This window comes from Lagenorhynchus albirostris, chromosome 13, assembly GCF_949774975.1.
Source record: "Lagenorhynchus albirostris chromosome 13, mLagAlb1.1, whole genome shotgun sequence".
Classification (NCBI taxonomy): domain Eukaryota; kingdom Metazoa; phylum Chordata; class Mammalia; order Artiodactyla; family Delphinidae; genus Lagenorhynchus; species Lagenorhynchus albirostris.
In genome coordinates this window covers 85,198,496-85,217,451 of record NC_083107.1, presented here as the reverse complement: position 1 = coordinate 85,217,451, position 18,956 = coordinate 85,198,496, and positions in this window count along the sequence as shown.

Genomic DNA, 18,956 nt, shown 5'->3' with positions numbered 1-18,956 from the left:
TCAACAATACTGAGATTACAAGTATTCATTCAAAAAATTCATTAATCCAGATACATTAAGTGAATATTCACTATACTGTTTATATTATATTAATTATAATGCAGAGGCAATGAGTTGGGAGCACGGTTGATACTTTTCAGGACCTGCGGGAAGTCACTGTGAAGTAGAACAAATTGACAGAAGAGGATGGTGCAAGGGAATGGGACTTGTGCATCAGTGGCACAAGTAATGGGGACTTGCAGGCATTTCGGTTTTACTCTGAACGCAAATTTACATGGAGTGAAGCCAGGGCAGAGAAGAGAGAGACCAATTAAGAATTAAATCCAGAACTGAGATGGACTCAAGCATGGGTGGTGGACACAGGGAGATGGTGAGAAGGTTGGAGGTAGACAAGTATTTGCTGATAGATTGGATGTAGGTGTACAGACATAAATGAGCCCAATACTTTTAGTCGGAGCAACTGTAAGGCAGTGTTGACACTTACTGAGATGTGGATGAATATGGGAGAAACGATATTTTTGTTTTGTTTTTGTTTGGGGAATGGGAGGGGGGGATATTGCTGCGGCTGTTGGTTAGTGCAAAGCGAATTGAGATGCTCAAAACTAAACTCTGAAATTTCTACTATATACTAGACATTAAGTAGAATGCTAAGAAGGCAGTCAGATGTATGAGTCTGGACTTCAGGGGCTACAGATATAAACACATGTTTTGTCAACTTATAGATAATATTTTAAGAGACAAATTGAGATCTCCTTGACATTCAGTGCAGATAAAAAGGAGGTCAGAACATAAGCCTTGCCATATTCCAACATTTCGAGGCTAGAGACATGAGACACACCACAAAAGAAAGGGGGAAGGAACAGTCAGGAAGTTAAAAGAAAAATGAAAATATACAATTGTATGGGTCAATTACTTTTTTGAATTTTCCAGATTGAAAAAAATCTGGAAAAAAAAATTAAAATAAAAGAAAAGAAAGTTAAGGTAGTCTTAGACAAAGGGAAAAATAATTTTAAGGAAGATGTACTCAAACCATGTCAAAATACATTTAAGATGAGGACTGAGAATTGATTCTTTGGTTTAGTGCCAATGTCATTGGGAGTCTTGAAGAGGGAAGACTGTTTTGATGGAATAGTTGAGATGAAGCCCTAATTTGAATAGGTCCAAGCAAAGAAGAGAAGAGGGCAGAAGATTATACATAGACAACTCGATCTTGGAATGTTTCTGAAAAGGGGAAAGAGTGCAGAAGAGGCTGCTTTTGTTGTTCTGTTTTATTTAGGTGTGAGCTGTAAATGCATGTCTGTAGGCTTTAGAAAGAGAAGTTGATGATACAGGAAAGAGAGGGGAGAGTTGCTGAAATGACCATATTGAGGAGGAGAGAGAAGTGGGATGAAACATGCAGAGCCAAGAGCTGGACTTAGGAGCACAGGCACACACAGCACCGGGCGAGAAGGAAAGCGTATGAACGTTGATGCAGTGGGAATATTGTGCTGGGATGAGGGGAGCATGTGGGATTTCGATCCTGCTGACTTGTACTTTCTCACTGTTAAAGGAAATAAAGTCATCAGCTGAACATGACAACGACGACAAAGTTTTAAAGGTTTGTGAAGGGACAGGCTGGAACTAGACATTTAGGAGAGTGGAAAAGAGGGTGGGTCAGGGAAATGCAGTAACAGTCAGTGGTGGCCCTAGGAGTTCACTTAAACTAGGGGCAGCTAAAGTGAGATCAGTCTCCTCTTTTGTCCTTCTCTCCATCACTCAGCTGTACAGTGCAAGCTGGGGGTAATTGTTGGGGGGACTAAGCCACGGTTTGAGCTTTGCTAGGAAAATTAGAACGAAAGAAGAGGTGTGCAAGGAAGAGATTTTAATGGTGGACTCTAGAATCTAAGCTGGGTAACCAACAAATAAAGAGCAGAAGAAGGTGAGAGAGTGTGAAAACAGGGCAACACGGCAGGCTCAATGGTTGGTCAGGTCCAGGTATGTTGAAAAATTGTTTGATTGTGGGTCATTGGGAAGAAGATAGTGGTTTGAGAGTAAAATGCTTTATTAAATACAACAGGTAGATACTGAACATTTTAGGTAGATTGAGCTATTTGGGGTATTTTAAACTTCAGTCTATGTGCCTCTACATAAAAATTCTCATTTTCTCAATGTCATTTCCACAACAGTCACAGAATGAGAGAAGACAAGATAGCATTGCTACTACAAGCTGATAACAGAAATAATCAAATGCCTATCCTCTGTGAGGTATCGTTCAACAGCTGCTCATTTCTGGGGAATGTTATTGTTTTTGTCAATGTTTTGTGTTCAATCACAGAATCAAATAATGTATAAAATGGCATTAAACACATTTGAGAATGAAACTACCTTTCATGAAGTATTCAAATATAGTAAACACTCTGGAGGATTTTACAGACAATTTGTAAAGGTCTTTTGGCTTGAAAAAAATTTGTATCTCAGCTGTGCTTAGCTGGCAAGTTTACCGCTTAGGAGAAATATGTATTGTGCATTGATAGCTCATTAATGTTTTGTGATATTCCACATTATGAGGTTATTAACTTTAAATCAGTTTATGAATAGAATCCCAACTGGAAACACTACAGAGGATATTGTTTCACTTTTCATTCTCCAAATCCTAAATATTAAAAATCAGAAGAGACCTTTAAAGGTCAATTCTGAAAAAAATTTGTTTATAAACTTTTTCCTATTCTACTTCCATGCCTTCTTTTAAGCTTTTAAAAGATGTTTAAAATAAGGTCTAAAAAAACTGTGGAGATATATGCAATGGGAAAAGACAAATCCTCTCACCCCCTTGGAAGAGGGCTAGGAAGATGTCCTGGACCAAAGCCATGACAAGTCTCCTGTAGCTTATCTTTTGAAAAGATATCATGAAAATTCATTCAGAGCCTTTATAACCCTGCTCTACTGTCTTCTAGCATTTTCCCTTTCCTAATTTCTGGAGACATGACTAAAACTGATCTGGTTCTATAACTTCTTTTTCCTTTAGCAATGTATATAGTTTTATTTTTGTGTTCAGGGAAAGCAAATGTCTCAAGGACATAACTTGATTAAGTCAGTTTTCATATATTTTATTGTGCATATGATGGACGCTCCAATCAAGAAGCACTTTTCATTCTAGTAAACTGTCTTTTATTATTTCTTAGATTATTTCAGTGATGCCTTCCTCTCCTATATTTACTTTCTTCTCTCTTTCAAGAATTCTGTCGGGCTTCCCTGGTGGCGCAGTGGTTGAGAGTCTGCCTGCCGATACAGGGGACATGGGTTCATGCCCGGTCCGGGAATATCCCACATGCCATGGAGCGGCTGGGCCCGTGAGCCATGGCCGCTGAGCCTGCACATCCAGAGCCTGTGTTCCACAACAGGAGAGGCCACAACAGTGAGAGGCCTGTGTACTGTAAAAAAAAAAAAAAAAAAGAATTCTGTCATTTGGATGTTAAACTTCCTGGCTTTGACCTCTCAATTTTTTATCCTTTTTCTCTTGTTTTTCATCATTTTGTCTTTCTCATTCTGAGAGAGTTCTTTAACTTTATAATTTAACCTTTCTTTTGAGATTTTTACATTTTTTACATTTTTGCAAGAATAAGAAGCATTAACAATGCATTGAAGTCTGGATTTATTTATTTACAAGACAAATATGTTATTTGTTTGTGCCCATTGGTGAGAGGTTACTTTCATTCAAAGACCATTACCCATGTGATTATATATATATATATATATATATATATATATTCAATAAAAGTATTCAAAACCAGAAAAAATAAGAATAAAAATTTGGGTTTTCTATGTTCAAATTCTTATTAAAGTTTCTAATAAGGTTAAATTTTACTATCCCTTTGTTTCTAACTTCTATGAATTATTTGTAAAATGACTTACGATATTGTTTCTAAAGCCCGTTGGAGCAGAGGATTCTTCTTCCTAGTGTATTGAGTGATAAGCACCTGCTAGGTTAAAGATGTGAGTTGCAAAAACTAACATGCAATTTTTAAAATATTTTTGTTTATCAGAAGTCACAGAGTAGAATGTGAGGTATGAATAAGGTTGACAGTCCATGAGGCCCCATCAGATCTGTGTATTTGAAATAGTTGGTGCACAGATCTGCATACTGGGAACTGGTCATTTTGTTTTGATCTCTGTTATTAATTTGCTTTTTGAGTAGGAAATCACTTAATCTCTCTAGGCCCTTTTTCTTTTTAACCTATAAATCGAGGATTTATACTAGAATCTGTGACTACCAACGGGCAGCTGGCAGGCAGAGTTTTTTCTAAGCTGCAAAGTTTTTATTTGGGCAACAAATACATAAAAAAGAGAAAAAAAAAACCTCTCCCATTTACCACAGTCCACTCTATTATTTACATCTGATCAACTTTATTTATTTACATTATCCACATGGCCTCTTAAGGCAGATCAATTTTATTTTTCAGTCTCTCCTACTGCTAATATTTTATGCCTCAGTATATAATTTGTCTTCTACCTTTAAAGAGTTTATAATTTGGTTTGAACCATAACCCATTGGCTCTTGAAAATAAATAATTAAAAGTACAGGTGAATAATTGGAAGAAATAAATGATGGTTAGGAACACAAAACAACAGAATTATTAATAATTTCTCATCAGTGTAATTCCAGTCAAACCAATTTAAAAAATATGTACAGTCCCCATTCCCAAGGACTCACCCAGGAAGAAAAACATAAATAAACCATTTTTTTTTAAGTTTACCTATGGAATAAATAAAATTTTACATAAGAAAAGACACATGAAGCTCATATCTCCTTACATGGAAAAATAACTAAGTATTGATATAATATTAAGATAAAGCTGCTGTAGATGCAGTAAGATTAAAACATTAAATAAAAATAAAAACTAATCTCCAGTGAGTCAAACACCTTTCATAAGGAATCTCAGGTGAATTTTCTTATTGATAGACATGTCTCATTCCACCAATTAGAAATATTCTTGAAAAACCTGAATGTAAATTGGCTTTTCATAATTTGTTTGTGTTTTCCTCTACCTCCCATCATAGAATAGACCATGGGTTACCAATATGGCACTGAACATTAATAAAGAAATATGACACAGGCCCTATTCTTAATTTCCAAATGTCTAGCCCCCACATGGACTAATGTGGGAGATAAAAAGAATGCTCTAATTTTCTCTTGTGCTCACCATGTTGGTTTGGATCTAGCTTGCTGATTCTAAGAAAGGCCAGTTGGAGTAAAGAAAGGTCAGGGCCTGAGAAACACAATTCAAAAGTCTAAGGGAGTCATAGGAGGGCAGAATAAGAGGAATGAACACCTCTGTTTACAAATACCAATGTGGAGGAAGAATAGAGGATAAAATTTAAAATATTAGTGCTTCCCTGGTGACGCAATGGTTGAGAGTCCGCCTGCTGATGCAGGGGACACGGGTTCGTGCCCTGGTCCGGGAAGATCCCACATGCCGCAGAGCGGCTGGGCCCGTGAGCCATGGCCGCTGAGCCTGCGCGTCCGGAGCCTGTGCTCCACAGCGGGAGAGGCCGCGGCGGTGAGAGGTCACGTACCGCAAAAAAAAAAAAAAAAAAAAAAAAAAAAAAAAAATTAATTATGAAAACTGTATAGAAGGAAAACATTGAATTATTCATTAATGCCCCCAAAATAGACCCCCCAAATTTCTTTGACTTGTAAAAGCTGAAGGAAATCCCCAGATTCTTAACTGCACCCCCACAAATCTCCCCAGTATTCTAAAGTCAGCCTTGCTGTCCAGCTCTGACCCTTCTGACCGCTTCCGTAAAGTTTTCCCATTTACCCTTCTTGTCCATGACTTACAACACCTAAAACAAACTCCCTTGTTTCCTATGTTCCCTCAGCCCTTCATCCATACCACTTACACAGTGTTACATGTCAAGAGCTTCATCTTCTTACTTAAAACTCTGTGTCTTATTGGATAAACTCCTGGAAGGAAGGGACTCCTATTCTCCCCTAACCTCTTCATCCACAGCACATAACCTGAAAAGCAGTCTCATTTTCACAAATATTAATAAAGTACTTGACTGTTTTCCTTTCAAATATTGCCAAAATGACAACTATAAACTGCCGTCATATGGTTTAAATAAATTCAGGATGACTGACTCAAAATGGCTTAGCAGAACCGGCAGATGGTTGATGTTAGCTCGTGGTTCTAAGACTGAGGTTCACTTTATGATCTTACTTGGTATAGTAAACTCTGTTACTATTGACCAATATCTGGTTTCTCCACGCTTTTGAACCTAGCTGTAGCCATGTGACTTGTGCTTGAAAATTGTGGATTAATGATTTTTTCATGTCAGCAGTTTTAAGAGTTAGGTTTTCTCAGCTTTAAAACTATCCTTCTATATCCTATTGTGGTACAGGGGCTGGAACTCTGCAAACTATTTCACTTCTCCAGTGTGCTTTGCGTGATGCCATTATGGAACATCAGAGAGACCAGAGGGCAGGAGACAGGACAAGAGATTTGCTTCTCTCTCTTTGCTTATCCTTCCTGTAAACACAGTCTACACAAAAGTTCCTTACCCACAAAGCAGCAACTGTTCCAACAGCAGTTGGTTCCAGTCTCCAGAATTTTCACACACTTGCGGAAACTACTGGATAGCACCCACTCGCAAAAGTCTGAATCTCAGCTCCGTCGGGCACTGCCCCGAGGGTCTAGGTTCTGATGACCTCCAGCCCTGACTGCCAGAGTTGCTTCCTGCAGTTTCTCTCATTGTTACTATCTCACTGATTTCAACCTGACGCTGATGGAAAAAGAGCCAGCACCTTGGCCCTAAGCTCTTTCTACTATCATCAACCACTTTCAAAATAGGTGCTGACCCATCCTTCAGGTCCCAGAGAAGGATGACAACATCCCAATGAGATGACATTGGAAGGTGACTTCTGGGCACCAAATGGTAAGGGGGGAGGGGTAAGAGCAAGCAATGACAGCAACTGCTGCATCATTTTACACAAGGTGATTATCTCCATTTCATTTTAGCTCATTTTCTCTGATTTCAGGTCTTAGCAGCACCTATGTCATCCTTTGGTATTCTTATAAATCTGTATAATAGGTACAGTTGATCTGTTTATCAATTTACCTAGTAAGTGGTTATTTATGAGAATCATTATCTCACTTCCCAACATGGAATATAATTTCCTCGTCATAATTTTCCCTAAGTGTAAATGATGTACTGCATAAAGAATCAAAAGCTATATCTTTGAGTGATAGTGACATTTTTAACCATATTTTGAGTCCCTTAATAAAATATTATTTATATCGAATAGGTATGTTTTCAAGATAAAGCATAGATTTGGGGGTTGGACAGGAAGACAGGTTACATTCATTCCACGCTCTTCTGTTTTCCTTTGATATGAACATTTGATTGTTCTTTACATACACAACTCCAGTCACCATCAGAGCAATGAGCCACTCAGCACCACTGTCCACTCTCCAGCCTAGAAACCCACAGAATACCCACATGAGATCTCTTTGAAGTCAGCTTGAAGACCGCATGAGAGGAGGGTATCAAAGCATGAGTAATGCGCGACCTCTTGTCTTGCATGCAATTCTAGACGAGTGAGTACTTTATTTGTTAAACGATCATATTCAGGCCATTTCTACATTAGCACAGTGGATACTACATTAGTCATTCATGCAGCCTCTCTATCAAAATATAGAGTAACACAGGGAAGACAGGTTTGGCCACTCTTTCTTAATGAGCCCACGATGGCAGTCAGCCAAAGGGGGAGTTGGCATAACTGAAACAGCCATGGAGGGAGTGTGTGTGTGTGTGTGTGTGTGTGTGTGTGTGTGTGTGCGTGCGTGCGTGCGTGCACGTGTGCACACGGGTGGAGGGGGAGGTTCAGAAAGGAAAGATTTCCGAATGGCCAATGGCCAATGTTTGCCTGAGAAGGATTCCACCCTATTCATGAAACTTCCCCAAGCATCTCTCTCAAGAAACATGCATCCCAAGGAGCAGGGCCACTAGGAGATGATTTCTCCCAGGTGGGCAGTACCAGACGCTGGCAGCAAGGCCCAGAGTTGATTCTACCTTGAAATGTTGAAACTTCAAAGGCAGAATGAAATGTTCCATTAAAAGTCAGTTGAAAGAAGAATAAGTTTAGAGGGTAGAAGGGAAAAAAAACAATCCCTAAAACAATGGTGTCATTTTTTTTTTAAATTAAAATCCAAGCCTGTTCCATTTCATTTATCTTCCAGATTGATAAGGGAAATGTGCTTTGGGAATAATCACCACAAAGTCACCAAGCTAAGCTTCCTACTACCACCCACCATTGAGAAAAAGAGCATGTCTATGGCAACGATGTGAAAACAGTCAGGCTTGGAGTACACAGCTGTGGTTCTCCTCCTAGAAAGACTGCTTCACACTCCCAGATTCAACAGTGAGTCCAATGCATGCATTTCATGGGACTTTTTCTTTTTTCCCAACATTGAATGCCGAAGAAGAAAACGTGTAGAATAAATAGCCATACACTCACCATCTACGTTCTACGGTCAATCTTTTACTATATTTCCTTTATCTTAAGCCTAACTTCTATCTCTTCCCTAAACATCTCATAATCCAGTTCATTTATTTATTTATGTATTCATTCATTCATTTATTTATTTTGCTGCATTTTAAAGTAAGTTTGGATGAGAACATTTGCTAGTTCAGGCGGCCAGTTGTTTTAATTGTACTTAATGTAATGAAAGCAAAATGAACAAATGGCCATGGTATCTGTAATGAGCGGCGTTCGTATGTGTTTCCATAGTTTTATGTCTTGTTCTCATGAGGATTGTTTTCCTATGGAGAACTGAAAACAACAAAACATTTTTCTGTATCATATTCTTAAAATGCTATATATTTTAGTGTAGGAGGTATATCCAACAATTTCTATGGCATATTAGCAATTGGGTGGGATCTGAATTGGATGTTTGTTCCTTGGTCTGTCACCTCTGACATGATTTTCATGTTCTAGGTACTGCATAGCTCAATCCAGTAATATATGTGTAGAATTCTTATGATTAGATTTGATAATAACAGATGTGTGCTGAGTAGTAAGACTAGCTAATATTTTTGTAGAACATATGCTTCATATTTGGTGTTAGAAATTTTTCATGGATTATCTCATTTAATCCACAAACAGCTCTATTGCCATTATAGCATCGAGATTTAAAGAGGTTAAATAAACCTACCCAAGGGTCTACAATAAGTACGTGTTCAGCAGAGCAGGGATTCACACTTACGTTCCTCGCTACAATGCAAGCTCTTAACTACCACACAACACATTATTACTTTATCATGAACTTCATGTCCTCTTTGCTTGCATAGCAAACTTTTGAAAATATCTGTAGGGTTCTTAAAGTGATGTTAATATACAGACAATGCATTAATTATATACAAATAGAAAATATAGATAAGCATAAAGAGATATGAACATTTTTTAATATCTTGGTCTACTTCCTTAGGCTCTTTTTTAGCTTGAAAGCATTTTGAAAATAAAATCTACTCTGACAATATTATTTATTGAGACTATGTGATAATAGTAAAGTAGTTAATTAGTCATATTTTTGAACACATGATGGTTAATTTTATATGTCAACTTGACTGGGCTAAAAGATGCCAGAGAGCTGGAAAAAAATATTATTTTTGGATTTGTCTGTGAAGGTGTTTCAGAAAGAGAATAGCATTTGAATCCGTAGACTAAGTAAAGAATGTCACCCTCACAGTACAGATGGGCATCAGCCGATCTGTAATGACCTGAGTAAAATTAAAAGGCACAGGAAGGGCAAATTTGTTCTTTGCTTGAGTCCAGACATTCATCGTCTCCTGCCCTGAGATATCAGCGATCCTGGTTCTTGAGCCTTCTGACTAGGACTTGCCTCTGTTTCTCCAGCTTGCAGACAGCAGATGGTGGGACTTCTTGACGTATTCTTCTACTAAATCTGTCTCTCTCTCTCTCTCCTATTGGTTCTGTTTTTCTGGGGAACCTTGACTAATACACACATGATGTAGCAGAGTCTAATCTAAGTGTTTTACACTCAAGAGTGTTGACATATTTAATCCTCATGGGAATCCTCTGAAGCAGGTGATAGTATTTCCCCATCGTACAGATGAGGACTCCAAAGAAGGGAAATATTAGGTAACTTATCCAGCATCACTCAAAGAGTATTGTGTGGAGCCAGGATCTTCTCAAACTCTAGAGCTGTTAATTCCAATATGATACAGGATTATAATAAAGTAATCTGGAGTACACAAACTTTGTATTTCTATAATTTAGTTAATTGTTCTTTATTTTTGGCTAGGTTGGCTGTTTCCAGTTTTCAGTATTACAAACATTTGTATACACACATCTCTGTTTTCTTGCCTGACGATTCTCTTTGGTAAATTTATAAGAAGTTGAGTTGGTTGAGTAAATGAATATCTTTCTGGTTGTCCATATCTGATCCCATACTGACCTTCAGAGAAGCCAGTAGGATTTACCTTCCCATAAGCAAGGTTAAAGAGTGTCCATTTTCTGTTAAGCTTCTCTAACATTGGTTATCATAATTTATTTTTGTCAAATTTGAAAGTGACACATGAGCCTTAATTTGTATTATATTTTAATGTACATTTTCTTGGGAACTAATAAACTTTTGTCACAATTTGATGGGTACTTTAGAGCTTGTGTTATTTGTACTCCATCACATCGCCTGTGCTTTTTCTTGGTATTCACATTACTTGGTATTGATTCGTGAAATCTCATTATTTTAAGATTATTGCCAGTTGTGTATGGTGGTGATGGTGGAGGGGCAGGTTGTGTATTCTTTGCCCTTTAACCTTTGAATGATACATTGTGAGAAGCTGATTACCTTTAAGCGAAATGTAAACATCTAAGGATCATAAGCTGTGGGTCAGGTTCTAGCTTTGATGCTTTCTGTGTAACTTTGGAAAAGTCACAGCAACGCCCGCCCTGGGTTTCCTCACCAGGAGAAAGGAGTAGCTGATTTCTGCCATCCAGACAGTGCCTTTCAGCTGTGATTCCAGCACACAGAGATTTGAGGCTTTGTGTGGAAGAGTGACAGCCCTTCAGAGCTGGGCATTTCACACTCACCAAATGCTTCCCAAGCCACATCTCCCTCCTTTGTCTGATTCCTTCCCTGGATTATAGTTTCTAAGGGGAAGAAATCATGTCTTGATCACTCCTATCACATTTCCCACTCCCCGCTTTAAGCTCTTAACAGGTAGATCTGAATAAGAACCTGAACCCGTTTCCTTGAATAATACTCAGGTAGCTTCTCCTGCTTAAATAAATGCTCAAAAGAAAACACTTTAAGAAATTGTTTTAACAAATGGATTGATTTTCTCGCTCCCACTTTCTTCATTATTATTAAATTTTGATTTCTGCAATATGCATCTTTTTTCTCTGGGGTGTTTTAATTAGATAGTAGAATTTAAAAATAGGGTCTCCCATATATTAAGAAAGTTACAGTGGTGTTTATGTGGGACAGATGGTAGACTTCTGATTTGAGAGGATTTTTTTTTTATTCTGTCATCTGAACTTTGCTTTGGTAATGCTGCAAATTAGCAGCTATTCATTCTTTAATGAACAAGGGTTCATGTAAATTCCAGCTATGAATAGGCAATCAGGATTTCTTTGGGTATAATGGGTTATTTACCAGGCTTCCATTTCAATTTTGAACACTTTGCTTCTTTAAACAGCATCCTATATAATTTTGCAGCCATCTAATTACTTATGTATATATTTACCATATAGATACTGCCTTTGTACCTATATATGCTCCAAATTGTTTCATTAAAATAATCGCAAAATCTCACTCTACCTGAAGTGGATATACAATGATGAGTTCAATGAAGATCAGTTCTGCAAAGCCTTGATGGAATTGCAGGAGATCCTGGGAGCAGATATTTGGAATGGTTTTTAAAGGAAGCCTGGTGCCATGCCTGCAATGAAAAATGGTGGAGCTCAGACACTTGCCCTTTTAGACATTTCATTTTTTTTCCATTTTCCAAAAGCTTTACTTCGAGAACCATCTTCAGCTGCGGAAAAGATGATCTATTGTATCTCCGGGTTTTTTCTTGTCCATTTTCTGATATGTTTTAGACCCCCAGATTCTGAGGCTTATGAAGACCCAACACTACTGGCCTAGGTTTTGATTCATAGTCTGCATGGTAGACAGGAGGCCTGAACAATTTAGGATTAAGAACGAGTGTAATGATTTTCTCGCCTCTACCCTTCTCTCTCTCCATCTGACCTTATTTCCTCTGAAGTCAGCAAGGAGGAAACATGACAAAGTCTGCATATGTTCCCCCAGTGATTATGCCCACTGGTACCTCGGGGATGACCCACTGGTTACCCTCTCACTACACTTGCCTAGTAAGCACTCAGCAAGTCACATCACCTGTCTGGATGTTACCTGTCTCCTCTTGAGAATAAATGGGGTTTCAGAAAACCTTATTTGTCTTTTAGGGACATTAAAGATCTAACCTTTAATGACATCTCTCCTCAGTCTAACCTGAAATAATCTACTTCCAGCACAATCACTCCATTTATGCATTTTCAACGTGTTTATAAATATTATATACAGTTTGACAGATACGATTTGGAAACCATTCATCATTCTCAAAGCTGAAATTTGCATCTTGTGTCATAACTGTGACTCAGCATGTTCACCTGTGAAACTGCACAGAGTCCTTGAGAGCCCAGCTGAGTGCCAGCTCCTCCTGTGACGTCCCCAGCTGCCGACGGGACACTCAGGACACCAGAAAATGCACAGTGAAAGCTCTCATACAAAAGCCATGGTCCTGAAATTCTCCCAAGGCAAAGGTCACTGACTTTGCACCCTCTGGCCTCATAATGTAATTTCCAGGGTGACACAAAGCATCCAAAAGCCTTCTATTTTTAACAGGATTGACAGCATGGCAGCAACCTTAGCTCCTTTAAATAAATCTATATATTTGCTGTAAAATATTAAAAAATGACCGGCCGACTTAACCACTGCTTATGCCAATCCACTCTCCGCTCCCTCCACTCAAGGCTCTCTTTGGATCTGCAAAATTATCAGAGATTTCCGTGGCCACTGAGAAGAAGGGGTTCAATGCCCTCCTTCCTCCCTGACAGCAGCCCCATCACAACCCTGCTGCTGCCCGTCCTCACAGGGCACGGCAGGGTCAAAACAGGAAGGTCTAACGTTGGCTCATTTCGCACATTCCAGGTGAGTGGAGAAGGCTTCCTTTTTTTACATCACCCTGATTTTGTTCTCCTATTGGTGTTTTGAGGCATGGGCACCCAGATGACTCAGCCATCGCTGTATCTGTCAAGGAACATCCAGGGCATCTCTGAGTGCTGCACAATGACCCAGCCTCCTCCACCTACCCACCTTCCCCTCCCAGTGGTGCTCGCAGAAGGGCCCTGGTCTTTAGCTGTACTGGAAAAGCAACAGGCTGCTCAACCCTCTGGGGCAGAGGCTGTGTAACCTGCATCCCACTGCTGCTTGTGTTCCTGAAGTGCAAATCTAAACACATCGTCTTCTTACTGGAAAGGTAAGAGCCTTCCTACCAGACCCTGGAAAGACCCTTGGACTCTGAGGCTCATTACTCAAAGCCTTAGGAGAGATCCAGGTCTGTGCCACCAGGCCGCACTGCCCTCCCTGCTGGCATCCAGGCCCTGGCAGCGCTGCCCTGCTGCCCCTTGCACGATGGATGGCGCGTCTCCTCTGCTCTGCATCACCCTTCCCTGGGCTAATGTTTTCTTCTTTCTGGAAGCATCGAAACCTTACTTTTCCCCCAAGTGCTGTCTAGGTCTCCAGACTTCCCTCCTCCTCTGTGCTCAGTCGGTGCCCAGCTAGCCCCTGCAGTGGCCTGCAGATTGGGATTAGCTGGCACTGACCAGATGACCCCACTGGACTGATAGCAGCCTCGTGGTGAACCCTGAGCTTTTGGTGCATTTCTTACAAGTCACGGGTATGCATCAGTACTAGTTTTCCATGATCCATTTGTGGGGTGGGGCTAGAAGCTTTTTAAGGGGCCCCTGGCACCTCCAGTCCTTGCAGCAACACAGATCCTCCAGCCTGGGCCCACCAGTGCATTGAAGCCACCCACAGCTGGGCCTGATGCCCGATCCAGGCTCAGTTCCTCAGCCTCTCTGATGTCATGTCTCACCACTCAGGGCCCCTGCTGACCTGACAGCCCAGCCAGGGAGAAAGGAAGGGCGGGGGCGGTGACCTGAGGCCGACTCCCCATAGAAGCCAGCCAGGGGGCCTAGAGGTCTCTGAGGCTCCAGGGGGCCCTCCCCACTAGCTTGGATTAGTCAACTAGGTAAATATTACTCCTAGGTCTGTCTGGGAAGAAATAACACACAACATGTTCTGCAAATGGAAAAGCTGGTCCCGCCAGTGATGGAGGATCCAGGTGGGTCCCTGCCCTGCACTCCATCAGGGTAGGTCATTAAGATGCTAAAGACACTGCAGCCAATCAGCTCCCATGGCGACAGCTCTGCAGCCTTCATGAATAATCCATGTAGCACCTGGAGGCATGAAATTTTCATAGGCAGCCTCAGTCTGGAGCTGTGAGTGGTGGGGAAGCGAGAGTCCCAGGCACGCCTGGTCTGGGAGGGGCCCATGACAATGGGGAGGAGGCCCTCACACAGGCCCTGGGCAGCACAGGTCACGTCCCGGAGGCCAACATGGACTTCTGACACTCGGCAGAGGGCCAGGAGCTACTATGACTGGAGCACTTCAGTCTCTGTGTTATAAGTAAGAAGCAAAAAATGGAATTCATTTTCTAAGAACAGATCTGAGTCTGGTTCTCTAACAGGGAGAGAGCCCCTCCCCTGCTGCCCCTAAGCACCGGTGGCCCCTCACTCACAGCCACCAGGATTCTGAACCTGCTCCTCTTAGGTGTTAGAAGAGCTTGGGCAGCAACACCAAAACCCACTCCCTGACTGAGCTGCTTCTTTGCCCTTTCCTTGTTTAACTTGTCTGAACCTCTCTTTTGCCTTTATAAAGTAGATAGCAGCTACCTACCCACTAAGATGTGAGAATTAAATGGAATCTAATAAAATTACTGAAATGGCACATTTTTTAAACATTAGGTCTCCTTTGTCTCCTCCATTTGTGACTCACAAAGTCGGCCCTGCTCACCAATGAAGCTCACCTCTGTCCTCCAAGAGGAAATTCTTTTCTTAATCAGAATTTTACTCCAGACCCAGACTGTTTATTGAGCAATCGGGTGTGAAAGGCTTTTAGGTGATTTAAAAGTAGGAGGTGGTTTTTTCCAAGAGAGTTAACATACAAACCTCTCATAAGTTGGAGTCTATTTATCACATTAATGAGTATTGTTATTTAAGTGCTTTGAGCTTTTATCTTCAGGTGTTGATTTAAATCACTGCTAGTCTCTCTAGTTTACTCCATTATTCCAATAATCCTCCTTTGCTTTAAAGATTCGTTTGTTTTCTTCTTTGTTCCATTTGACTTGTATTTTGATATTTCGTGACTCACATCCTTTGTTTACCTACTTCAGATTTTATAAACACAAGTCATTCAGTAGACAGGAGGCGTCAATTCATTTCCAAAGGAACTTTGGTTCTTCATAGGAGATCTCCCTTGACCCTTTTCTCTTTTAATGACTAGGGTGCTATTTCAGAAATATTAAACTGAGGCACAAAGTTATTTACAACATGTTAGTTTCATAAGAAATACTACCGTTTAAAATACCAAGTACAGGAATTGTACCAAGTACAATTATTAACAGAAAAACTGCCTGCGTGTGGGTAGGGGCCTGGGGTAGCAGTGGGCACCCAAATGGAGGCATTCTGCCTTGAAGAGACCCAAGGCTGCATTCTTGGTTCATTGCTACCTACAGCGCTTTCCCTCTTTCTTCAGGAACTCCTTCCCAGATTTAGGAAGATAACGATTGTCTTGTAAGAGCTCACTAGGCTGCTTCTCCCACCCCTGCAGGTAGGACTGCCCTTGGCTTTGCACCTTGCTAGGTCAGCCTCCTGGATAGCCCCCCAACTTCAGCAGGCCTAACTGCTTCAGGGCCCCAGTGAGCAGTTTATTCAAGGCAGGGTTTCCTGCCCTGTCCTTCCCCAACCTCCCCTGAGGTCAGCACATGTGGCCAGGAGCTGATCTGGTTTCAGGCAGCATGCTCACCTGTGTTCTCTAGGGTCCACTGCGGCTGTCAGGGTCTTGACAATCTGAGGTGACACAGTTGGGTCTCTAGAGCATGGGGAAATCTGTTGATGGCCGTGATGCTCTGTGCTGTATCCTTTCAGGAGCTACAGGGCCAGGTGGACCAACATTGACAAGGGACCTTAGATCAGGCCTGTGTCCCCATGGACTTTTATGGGAGATGGGGCTGTGGGTAGTCATAGTCACATTCTTAATTATGAAGAATCTATGAGCTTAATTCAAGGAAAAGCAAACTACCCACAGAGTTTCTGCAGTCCAGGAAGAAAGATAATGTATTTTTTTTAGGTTAAAAAAATAAGTTTTTTTTTTTTAAATTGAAAACATATTTGGTATCCAAATGAGTTGAAAACTTACATGCAAAAACCTGGACGTGAAGGTTTATAGCAGCTTCATTTATAATGCTCAAAACTTGGAAGCAACCAAGATGTCCTTTAATAGATTAACAAATAAATAAACAATGGTCCATCCAGGCAATGGAATATTATTCAGCAATAAAAAATAAGTGAGCTATTAAGTCGAAAAAAGATGTAGATAAACGTAGAAGTGTATTGTCAAGGGAGAGAAGCCAGTCTGAAAAAGGCTGGCTGACATTCTGAAAAAGGCAAAACTATGGAGACAGTAAAAACATCAGTGGTTTCCAGGAGTTTAGGCATGGGGGAGGAGAAGAGAGGAATGAAGAAAGGGAACACAGGGGATTTTTAGAGAAATGAAACACTTTTATATGATACTGTAATGGTGGATACATGACATTATGTATTTGGCAAAACCTATAAATTGCACAACACAAAGAATGAACCCTAATGTAAACTATGAACTTTAGTTAATAATAATTGGTTTATCAGTTGTAAAAAATGTATCATACCAATGGAAGATGATAGTTGGGGAAACTATGTAAGTGTGGTTGGTGGGGGAGTGAAGAGAGAGTATATGGGAACTCCCTGCCTAAGTTTTCTATAAAACTAAAGCTACTCTAAGAAATAAGGTCTATTAATTTAAATTAAAAATACATATTTGGACACCTTGAGTCAACCTCAGTGCAAACCAGAGAACAAATTATTAGAAACACATAAAACATCCATAAGGAGTTAGAAATCTTCAACTCTTTACTTGGTTTTAGCATAGACAACTTTCAAATGGACAAAAACAAGATAAATCTCAACATTTTGAACAAGCTGAGTTGATGACTGACTTTACAAGACTGTTTCAGTCTTTATAAGATGTATCAGAACACATTGAATTTCAAGTAGCTGCCATAGAATTATTCCTCAAAATCCATCAGACCAACGAAGGACAATGTCAGCCAGCACTAAAAGAAGCTTTAGAGGATGATTTCTGTGCTCTGGAAAGTCTGAACCTGGTTTCACAAGAAGCTGAAGGGTTGGAAAGAGGAGTGAATGTTGTTACCATACTGAAAAAAAATGAGTCTAAAGAGAGACTGAGTCCTTGGATGGATACCTGCAAAAGAAAGTGCGAGTTTGGGCTGCTGTTCTTGGAAAAGACAACATGCATAGTGGGAACTTGGAAGTAGCTATAATCAATGGTCCTGAAAATGGAGACATCCTAGAAGATGAATCAAAGTAATTTCAAAGAAACTGATTGATGCAGCTGAATTAAAAATCTATTTTAAAACTTTTGAAGAAGAAAGAAACCAAATGTATACTAAGCTAACTGAAGAAGATGAAATAACCAATGCACTTAAAGATCCCATGAAAAGTCTCCAAATTGAGAAAGCTTCATTGTAGTTAAAAAACCCAGAAAAGTAGAGGCAACCACTCCACTGGAAACTTCAAATCTTTACAGAAGTGCATCAAGAAGAAAAAATAAATGTTCACCAAATATCCAATTTAGGAAGAATTTATGCTGTAAAGATAAAGGAGTTTTCCAGAGCAGATGGAATAGCAGTGTATGCAAAGATCTGGATATCCACAAAATATATGCCAAAATTCACTCAGAAATACTTGAAAACATCAGTGGCTATTGTCAAAGGCAGCTTACGTCCCAGGAAAGAAAAATTTAAGATAATAGGTTGGGAGTTCTACTGACTGAGAGACATCTGGTATCTTACGGTAGCTAAAGAAATGCATCAAACAAGGTAATATTGAAGGAAAATTAAAAAGTTTTAAGTAGTATCCATATACTTGATATTATAAATCAGGTGTTTGGCAGAAACCTGAGAGACCACCCAGGAATCCTCAGGTTGACCAGATTCCAGAGAAGGAGAAGCCTCACTCTCTGTGATAGGTCCAGACCCAGTGTCCTGCTCCCAGGGTGGACCTGCTCCCAGTGTGGACGAGACACTACCCCCCAACAACTTCCATCAGGTCAACCCCATCCTGATGCATCAACTCCTCCACAAGATCAAAAGAGAGCTTGTTCTGGTGCTCCTGGTGATGGATGGGGGTTGTGTCCTTCTTTCAGTTAAGCCTGCCCACCTGAACAGGGTGCTGTTGCCCCAGGCTCTGGTTCCCCACCTTATCCCCTAGTCAGATGTGCCAGACGGCTCCAGGGAGCGCCCCTGACAGGATAACCCCAGCCCGGTTCTGCCAGCCCTGCCCCAGCATGAATGGCCCCCAGGGACCATTCGACAGCATCTGATTCCTGCCCTGTTCAGAGAGGCTAAAGAGTCGGGCACTCACTCCTTCCTCACCCTGTTCATCCGTCTGTCAGTATCCAGTGGGGTGGCAATGCTTCCAGCTTGAGTCCTTTGGAAAAAAGATGGAAAATGGTCTTCACCTGAGAAGCTATTAAATGTCCATTAAAGCTCTA